Source organism: Excalfactoria chinensis, chromosome 7, assembly GCF_039878825.1.
Source record: "Excalfactoria chinensis isolate bCotChi1 chromosome 7, bCotChi1.hap2, whole genome shotgun sequence".
In the NCBI taxonomy this organism is placed as follows: domain Eukaryota; kingdom Metazoa; phylum Chordata; class Aves; order Galliformes; family Phasianidae; genus Excalfactoria; species Excalfactoria chinensis.
Window position 1 is genome coordinate 5,915,554 of NC_092831.1, and position 10,776 is coordinate 5,926,329.

Below are 10,776 nucleotides of genomic sequence, written 5' to 3' on the forward strand. Positions count from 1 at the left end.
TGACTGAGGGCAAAGGGAGGAATGTGTGTTTATATTGGCAGTATGAAGGGATTTCTTTTACCTAAAGTCTAAAATCAAGCTCCTTTGCAAGCTCAGCTTTACAAGCTGAAAATCATTCACTGAAATTGAATTAGAATAGATGTATTAAACAGGCTGATTTCAATTTCCTCTCTTAGGTTCTTACATAATTGGTAGCAAGTGCATGGTATGCTCTTGGTAGGCAGTCATACCTCCTCATCTACTCTCTTTTCCTTCCTTTGTATTTTCTTGAAAGCTACCTTTAAAAATTCACAGAGATAGCAAATTATAGCCAAATCTATGCTCTGCATTTTATTTCTTCCCTCTGATTATTGGTTTAAGCCGGATATTTACACATGCCACTGCTCAGAGCCTTTCAAGCTGGCTCAAGACCAGGCAGGAGAATGGCTCGGATTACTTTAGTAATTAAGACTATTGGAGCGCACTAGCTAATATGGCTTCTGCATTCTAAGTGAAGCTTAACTGGATCTACCTCATTTTTTTCTGTGTAATTACATCTTCTGTTTCATCCTTTATGCAGTTTAATATTATACTTCTTTTCTCAAGATACCATCGACTTTCATTCATGCTGCAGTTTTTCTCTGTACTTTATTTCTGGTATGGTTGTACTTCAGCACAAACTGCTCACCCGGTGTCTTCTTCCCAAGGCTGGTTAACCATTTCTTGATTCATTCTAAGTCACAGTGGCTGCAGAGGTCTTGTGCTTTATTTTTCTCAGCTCTAAAAAAGATTGTAGCTGCAAGTTGTCGCTCCCAAGACACAGCTTAGCTTGCAAACAGTGCCTTTTCCCACAGTGCATTTCATTTAACAGCAAACTTCACTTGGAAACCACATCAGTCAAAGGCAAAAGCTGTATCCATTTCAACTTGATCTCAGGGACATTAAGACATCTGCCTATATCCATCGTGATCCATTAGATCAGCAGCAGAAGGACTGGAAGTGGCTACAAACAAGAGCACCCACTCTTGCATCCCACTTTGAATGCATGGATTTGAAAGACTGAACATTCTGACTAATGTTTTAGACAGTCTGTTTTATGACAGAAGAATGACTTACGTGCCTCAGTCTCTATGGTATTTGTACCCTAATGCAACGTGATGACTTTCAGCACAGCCCTTGCTATATGTCTCCATTTGGTTGGCAGCTTCTGGAGTGTGATGCAGAAGTGCAGAAATTGCCAGTAGGAGCCAGAGAGTCTGGTAGATTCATCAGACTGCCCCAGACAGAGGGAGGGGAGCTTAAATTCACCATGCTTCCAGGCAGGAGGTCCTGACTGAATGGAAACTTTCACGTGCAGAATGTCTGGGCCAACAGAAAGGTATATTCTATCATTTGTGGATCCATATGACCTGTTAGATGTCCATCTCTGGACTATACTCATCTTGGGCTACCCACAAAGAATTTACATCCTAGAGCATTTGGATGAGGTGACAAAATGCTGTGGCTTAACATGGATAGGCAGCAAAGTTCCACACAGGTGCTCTCTCACTCCTTCTCCTCAGCAGGATGGAGGACGAGCAGAAAAGGAGAAAAGAGAAAAAAGGGAAAAGGAGCTGCAGAAAAGGCAGAACAAAAGGCGCTTGTAGGTTTGAGATAGGAGCAGTTCAATGAAAGGAAAAATATATAAAAAAGGAAAGGCTGCATAGAAGCTAAAGAAGAAATAGCCTATTTTTATATTACCCATCAGTAAGAAATGCTCAGCCACTTCTTAGGAAGCAGGGCCTCAAGACTGGCTGTGGAAAGGCAGCCCTGATACTGTGCCAGCACAGTAGGAGACACATGGGTGAGATATCGACACTGCTCTGCAAGTGCAAAGCACAGCACTGTATGGACTGCTGTGGGGAAAGTTAGCTCAAGCCCAGCCAGACCCAGTGCAAAAAGTTGGAAAAAAACCCACAAAACATATCAGTCAATGAATGTACTTGTGACATCTGCTAGAGAGGAGAACTGAAATGTGTACAGACATCTCCCCAGCCAAAAGAAGCCTCCTACATACATACATTAGGAAGGAACATATGTTACAATAACTTGCCCCACCTGCCTCAGTATCCTTATGTATGGCACTGGTGTCTTTAGATCTCATGTAGTAAAACATGCACTTAGTGTGGCCTTGACCAACTGAAGTGTACTCTTCGCTATGATAGACTTCCCTTTTAGGGAACTATTTTAGGGCACTATTTAGGCCAGAGCTGATTTGAGATAGGCGGACATAAGTCTAGCAGAGCTATAGGGCTTTATCTCACTGTAGGGACCAGCAGTAACTGAAAGCGATGTAAGATGTACTGCACTCAGTGCTCATTTTCTAGAACCATGTAGCTGTTGTTCTGAAAGAACTACAGAATTTGAGATTTGGAATCTCCCATACTGGATCCGGGGTCCAATTCTGCCTTTCATTGTAATCACAGATAAAGTATTTCCCTGTGTCTGTAAAAACCATGGCAGAGCACTCTTCTCAAGGGGGTACATCAATAAACATGGGTAAACTGCAGACAGTATTGCTACACACCCGGCAGCCCATACCAAGACAGCCCCTTTGCAGGTAGGATGAACACAGAAACAAAGAGGCAAATTCAGGATCCTGACGTCAGAAAGTCCTGAAATACTTGTGCCAATTTTCCAATCCTTACAATTCCGCATGTTCTTCCCTGGCATCTGCTCTTTAAATTGCACATTTGGTTGTGAAAAATGGCTATTTTATACATGCACAGCGCTCAAAAGCCAGTGGGAAACTCCTTGTGCCCAGCAGTGAAAATGAAGTGCTCGAAGAACATGTCCCTTTGCAAATGAAATGAGCGCTGAGCAGCCTGTGTACGCTGGTTGCTTAGCGACAGGCTGTCCTTCAGTCCTGCTGCTGCTGCCCCGCTCCTTTGGGACTGCTATTGCAGACCTGCTTGGAAATGACATGTTTGGAGAGGATGCAGAAGGCGGTGGTTCTATTTTTTGTGTGGTATTAAATGATTAAACCTTTTCTATTGAATTAGCCTGCTCTTCACAGAACTTCTGGAGCTCCAGAGAACTCAGAATTCAGTAGAAGTGGAAAGGTTTCCCTTCTGTGGGGAATAAAAACAATGGTTATCACTTCCCTCCTAATGACAGTGTCTGTGCTGTAATTTCCACATGTAGTTCTCAGAACGCTACACAGTGGATGTTATTTCTGTGAGGTAAATGCTGGAGTACATAACAGCTACACCAGGAGGACATGTCCAGCCACGTTTAGACCAGTAAAGCCCTTAACTAGAATGTGTCCATGGAGTGGGTGGCATTATGCTCCTCTGTTCTCAAACACCAGCTACCAAGCAATCCATTCGGACTGTCCAAACAAGGGTTTGCACAGCTGGCAGGGTTGCGATGTCGGCATTTCACTTAGGTATATCTGCAGGGTGCAAGAGCAGAAGCACACAGACCTCCAGGTTAGAGATGACATCAGCTCAAGATGAGATCATAGAATAGAATCATAGAATCGTTTGATTTGGGAGGGAGCTTTAAAGGTCACCCAATCCAAATCCCCTGCAATGAACAGGGACATCGTCAGCTAGGTCAGGGTGCTCAGAGCCCAGTCCTGGCTGACCTTGAATGTCTCCAGGGACAGAGCATCCTGTTCCATTGCTTCACTACTTTTATGGTGACAACAAAGTAGAAAGGTAATGACAGCAGTGCCAGTGTATTGATCATTAAATACATTATTTTCCAACTTTAAATTTTTCCAAACCCTTTGCAGAAACAACTGAAAGAGCTTCTAATGTTTAGACAAACAGCAGAGGCGATGCTGGTCAGTGTCTGAGTCGGTTCAGTATTGCAGAGAAATGAGGTTTTTTAGTTCAGATATAACACTGTGCTGATACATCTGACTCTTCCAAGACCTAAGCTGTCAAATTGCTGTGGAAGCTTCATGGTTGCAAAAGCTGAGGATGATGCTCACCAGTTGGTCTCTCTATTAGATCTGCCACTGCCATCACACTTGTCACTGCAGTTTATAGTGCAGAGGTGGCCATGGCTGCTGATGCCTTTGGCAGCACACTGCATTGCTCTGTGACCACTAGACCAGCAGGAGTTCTGATGAATCACACAGTGGTGAAAGCAAACAACGCACCCTGTGCCAAATTCCTGACCACTACTGTGTTCTCTGCCACATCAGCCAAGCCTTAATGAATTCTCATTTATTTCCAGGTTTCTAAAAAATGCTGAATTTTGGAAGTGAAATGGTGTTCCAAATTAAATATATATATATTACTACCTTTCAGATGATATCATTATTTCCTGAATACGTTAAAATTGCAGTTCTGCAGTTAACCCTTAGCATACATTTACCTTGCATAGAAATGTTCTATCAAACACAGCAATAAATAAATATTTCCCTAACCTGAGAATAAGTAAAATAGAGTCTTCATTTTTCCCCAGTAAAAGAGACTCTATTAAGCACATTTCAGGATAAGTGTCACTTCTGTACAGTGTGAGCAACCAGGCAGACACCAGCAGTGTAAATGTGGTCCAGGAAGATCAGATGGAATGAAGTTTACAGCTACGGATATAAAAGCTCGTACTTTTCAAGTATGTGACACGGTGACATCTGAGATTGATATATTCATCTAGAAGGTGGTGTCTGAGGCAAATAAATAAATAGGACGACTGGAATTAATAGCACTAAGTAAATACTAATTGATGCATTCATACCAAGTGGTCACCAGCTTATGTTTATGTGCAACAAGCTGAAGAAGAGTTAGATGTGCCTTTTGGTTAGCAATGCTTTCGCAAGCAGGAAAGCTCTACTAAATGTGAGTCTAAAAAAGTTTTCAGAAATGGTTCGGCTTGATCCTATTGCAGCCACAGCTGAACAACCGTGTCATCCAAGTGCCTAAATAAAGCTAACCAAACTACTTCTTTTCACTGAGAAGCCTGTGAGGTGTGCTTCATGGTGTGCTCTTTTAGATCGAACATTGCAATTTCAATTATTTCCTCAACTTTCATACTTAGTTCTCCTCTCAGGAAAAGGAAGGTATTTTTTTCCTTTGTAATTACACTAGCACCAGCTCTCAGTGATGTTTGCCTTCTGTGCTATTACTGAAAAGGATCCATGATCTCTTGGCTGTGTTTAAGCACGTTTACCTAATTCACTCAATCTTTTTTAGTATTAAAAAAAATAATAAAGGACAAAAAATCAAGAAGTTCTACTTTCTGTTCTACTTTCTGAGCTACAGCTATAGCCAGGAGACCACTGCAGATGCATCAAAGAGCACGTGTCTGCTTCTCAGTGTGAAGGGCACAAACAAAGCCACTTCCTCAACTGGATGCATTTTGCCTTTCGAGGCAACTTATCACAGCCTTCTATTTCACATCAACTTGTACAGAATCATAGATTTGTGAATAGCATTCGTGCAACTCATTGCAAGTACCACTGGTTGCAATTTGCAGTGCATTAAGTGGAGCACCAACTAGTAACTGCAATTTATCCATAGAGCACTTATTTAATATTGACTGGAATGGATTTTCCTGTGCTAAGTGACGCAAGTGGCTGCTGTCTGATTATGGATGGGGCTGCAATGTCAAAGTACAGTGGGGTTGAACTCCTGCTGCTGAGCACTGAGAATTGGTAGTGAATGTTTTACACGTTTATATAATTCAGTGTCTGGTGAATGGTTCTTTTGTCTCTGGTTAGATGGCATTTTTAGGAACAAAAAAGCACACGTTTCACAATAGTTGTTCTTCTAACACATTTGCTCATCTCTGTGATGTGTTCCTAAGATTTCCCGTGGGCATGGAACACCACCACTTGGGTCACTTCACATACAGCGCTGATTTGCAATACACGCTCAACACAGACAAGTGTTATGGGGAGGCCCTGTCACTAATATATATTTTTTAAAGAAAGTCTGCTTATTAGCAATAAGATTTTACGCTATTTGTGAAGCCTCAATTTTCAGATCCTGTAACAAATTAGATATGCTTATAAAATTAAGAAAAATAATTACTTTCTGGTATTACTAACTAACAAAAAACAACATTCCAACCCTTCATTTCAAGTGGCAAAGGAAAGCAGTTCCATCAGCTCAGTGGAACTAGGCACTTTGTGCAGACTGCCTCTCCCAAAGAGGCTCACTGGTTCAGCAGGGAGATGGATAGACAAATAGAGAAGGAGGGCAACCACATGAAGATGGACTGGCATGAAAACTTATTTCATTCTCTTTTAGGTCCTGTTCTAATGTTGTTTTTTCTTTTAAGATAAAAGCCATGCACACCACAACTATATTTTGCCCTTTGGTACCCAGAAATTGTAGTGCTCTGACATCAGTATCTCTATACCTATAGGTAGATGCAAAGGTGTGAGTTTGGCAGGAGCTTTGCTTTCATGGAGGAAATGGGATCTCCTACTGAGCCATTTGCCAAGCATTGGCTCCTATTTTTTCTTGCCTTCACAGCCTGGCCATTCACTGGCTGGTTCACTGGCTGCAAGTATAGCTACAATAGGATCCTATTGCAATTACACAGGTATGCAAAAGCAAATAAAACTAAATTCGATAACATTAGTACTGTTGTGAGATCATCAAGCATCAGCACATTTGTGAGATCTACCATCCTGGCCTTGTTCCCTTGCTTGCACTGTCAACGACCTTGTGCCTTCAGAGTAAGAAAGTTCTGTAGTATCTCTGCTCCAGCAGCAGGGAGTTAGAGGGGTAGAGCTGGGTTGCTCTACTCTCCAGTTAGTGGCACCTCCCACTGGAGAGAATGAGCCTGAATAAGTGGGAAAAAGCAAACGGCACTGCAGCTCAGCATGACAGGAGATGACAGTTACTGACACCAGCATTAGCATCTGCTGTGGTCTCCATGATACCGAAATGCACCTAATAGCAGATTCTGGCTGCTGCAACATCATGAGCTGGAGGATGAAGACAGGGAAAGTTAGTGCTGGGGGAAGATGAACAGCTATTCAAAACTTCTTACTCACCGGGACTTCCAAAGGCTTAGTAAGATTGTGGTAGGAAGCAGGTATATTAACTATAGCATTACCTACAGTCCTGCACTGCACAGGTGAATTAAAACCACACTTTACTGAAGCTCAGTCTACCACAAGTGAAAAAAAAAAAGCTTTAAGTAGAAAACTAATAGTTTAACAGCCTGAATTTATGGCAACAATTCTAAGTTTTTTATAACAGGCACTGGCAAGTCCTCTTTATAAAAGCCCTACTCAGAGACAGCCTTAAGCACAAGTTTAGGCACTTTCCTACTATGTGCTTGACTACCAGGAGAGTTTAAAAGACTTTAATGCTAGGCTAATTTTTGGTCTTTTCTTGGCTTTTCTTTCTTTTTCATTATTGGCTCAGACCAACAAAATTGTTTCATGTCAGCTTGAATTCTAGACCCCTTCTTACATATTTAAAATCCCCAAAACAGTTACTGATGCAACACTGCAATTAAATTAAATTACCTACCCATTTCTAGCTTGGAGCCTCTCATATGCTACATAAAGAATCAGTATAAAAATCAGCTCAGAATATAGCATATAGGGGGGAAATGTACCCTAGACAATACTTGCTTCTCACACACTAAATCTTTGCCATTGCTTTTGAGCTGCTGGGCTCGCTGGTTTCTCCTTGCTGGTCACGGCACATTTTAGGATTAAGGCAGAAGTCCCACTGCTCACCTCTTTTGAAGCTGTTAAACCTTTGCCCCACAGCAGATGGTGCTTTGTAAGTTAGGACTTGACGTTTTAGAAACATCACTCTTCATGGTGCAGAAGAAGGGATCACAAATAGTTCATTTCACCTGGGTGGAAGCAACACGAGCTTTTCTATATTTACACTTGCAGTAAATTATTCTGATAATCTACTGTGATACTAATGATACTGATAGAAATAAGAAAAAAAATTATCCAACAAAAACCCAAACAACTCATATACAGCTCTTTATTTAAAAGCCATCTTCTGCATTGCAGATTCACTTTGGTCACTTCCTACTGCCTCAGCTGAAGCTGTGCAGCCAGAAAGGAAGCAATTTGCACCGCTGAAGTCACTCCTCAAATGTTAAATGAAGAAAAGGTTTAGAGTTTTATTCTGAAAGGTGCATCACATGCAGGATCAGATATTGTTGCCATGGCTGGCTTCCTTTATTGCTTTGAGTAAATCCATATTGGATGCATTAAGGATGGATTGGGTTACTCCTAAGTGGAAGTAGGTCAAATTATCTTTAAGCCACAGATCCCTCACACATACATAGGACTGAAGAAAGCACTATAGATCCTTTCATATATAGTTTTTTAATCTTTTTCATGTTCAATTGCAGGGCAGTTCATAAATTGACTTGCAGTTAATGCATAACGCCATCTAGTGGAAAAATTAACGAGTATGGGTGCAACAAGTTTGTCTAGATATCCCATGAAATGTCAGTCTAATTGGTGTCAGTTTTAATACTGATTTAAATTTAAAGCAAAAGAACCATAGCTTAATTTTCAAAAACTCCATAATAAAAGATCTTCACCAAATTTAAATATAATCCAAAGACATTTAATCCCTAAACACAAGATAAGCAAATCTTGAGCTCAGTGAACTTGCACACGCGGTTATTGTAGGATATGAAACAGACAGGATTCTTTTCTGTTCTAATTTTACTTAAGGATTGAATTTCTTGATCAATAAAATGACACCCATTTCAAGCCGGTAAAGGAGAGAGTTCAAAGAAGTTTGCTGACAGATCTGTGGTTCTGGAGAGTTCCAGGCTGAATGATCATCTGCAGAACTATGAGGTCACATTTCTATGCCCATAAACAAATAAAAGTCAGAAAGAAGATAGCGAAAAAGTGCCTAAAAATCAAATGTATTCAATCTAAAGGAAATAGGATGGCCTTAAGTAGAATAAGTGGCCAAGAGAAGCTACTTGCATCAGATAAGTGATATACTCCAATAATAACATTTCTAAAATCAACATGAAAGGAACAGTGGAAGAGGAGTAGGCCGTCAGAATGGTATCCTTCATAAAAGCATAGCACCTGACATTTATTGGTGAATTAAATCAGTCTCCAAACCTCTGCGTCAATCTCTTTTGATATTGTTCAACTCAGAATTTACCAGGTAAAGGCTTACGAAGACCTTGATCTTTATATTATTTGAATCCCACAGATGTAGACAGGAAGGACTCAGTGGCGGTTGCTTAGTTCAGCTCTCTCTGAGAAGCTGTGTACAAACTTTCCAGCACAATGGTGTGAAAATCAAAGTAAACATCTGTGCCTGTTGAAGTGTAGCTGGATCCTGATACTGAAAATTCATGTAGTCTTGATAGTGAAGAAGGAGGAGCTGCCTGTGTTACTGTATAATTGCACAGCCCTTTATTTTTAGGGCACCATTGACAGCTATACAGAAAATCCAAAAAAGGCAGAAAATGAATTTTGTCATAATCTGACTCAATTATATGACTGACACCTCCCTCTTCCTTTTTGGTTATGGGACAGCTTCATTGTGGCGGGTGTTTAAAATCTCACTGACATTTCCAGCTCCTAATGGCAATTGCCTTTACAGTTTAATTCTACTGATTGCTTAGAATGGCATTCATAGTTAAGGTGTGATTAACTCTTCTCATTCTACAGAGAAAAGAGCTTCTTCAGCTTACACAGAAGCAATTCTTCCTTGTAAAGTCATGATAGTCATGTGAAACTCCATACCACTGCTACAAGCAATAGAAAGCTTTTAGTATGCTTATTAACAAGTAAGCTTATTAATCAATTACCATCATCTTATATGAATCCAGTATTCACTGGGTTATTCACTGGATACATGTCAATACCCACAGCATATCAAACAGATCCACTGTTTTTGCTACTGCTGCACATGGAAAAAGGTTTGGCTTCAATAGAGAAGACATTTTTGAATTCCACACCAATTGACTCCCGTTTATTCTTACTTGAAGAATGCAGTGAACTCTGCAATTCATGCTCTTAAAATCACAGAAGGGATCATCCTGTCTTCTGTTCTTCCCATTGCCCACTAAACCTTTTATGTCATAAGAGAAATGATGAATATACTGTGAAAACCAAGGATGCAGAGACCTATTAGATTGCTCCACCTGCTGTTGACATTACTTTTGCTCAGCCTAATAATATTCCAAAAATTAGTACCCCAAAATGTCATGATTTTATCTACGCTGTCTGACATTAGAATTAAATGTTCAAACTTGAATTGCACGCCAGGACTCATGAAATGAATTCTTCTTTCTCCCAGCAAAAAAGCAGAAATGAAACAAAACACGTTATTGGGTACCAGGTTCCAGCAGGATCCTGGGAGTTTGATCCCCATTAAAAATCATGAAGGATTACATGATTTAAGGATTCAAATAGCAGATGAGAAACAAACAACGCATCCAAACCCCAAACCAGAACACCTCCTGCCCCCCAGAATAACCTCAAACTGGGATAAAATACAATGAATGTGATTTCCTGCTTATGAAGGACAATAAACTTGTTTTCACCAGTCACGCTGGCTATGGCTAACATTCTATTTTCAAACACCTTCTATAGTCATCCTAGCTAAATACTCAAGTGCGAATGAAGAGAACCCTATTTATGATTTACTGGCATTAGGACAGTATAAGCCATACTTTTCCAATTTCCTAAACAATGTGGATCAGGTGTTCAAAACAATACATAAACATTATACTATTGCCTGGGTATAAAGTAGTGAAAAGGTATTTCCTCAAATACATACATTGTCTTTTGGTTAAAAACATAAATTGTAGATGACTCTAATTGCCAAGGAA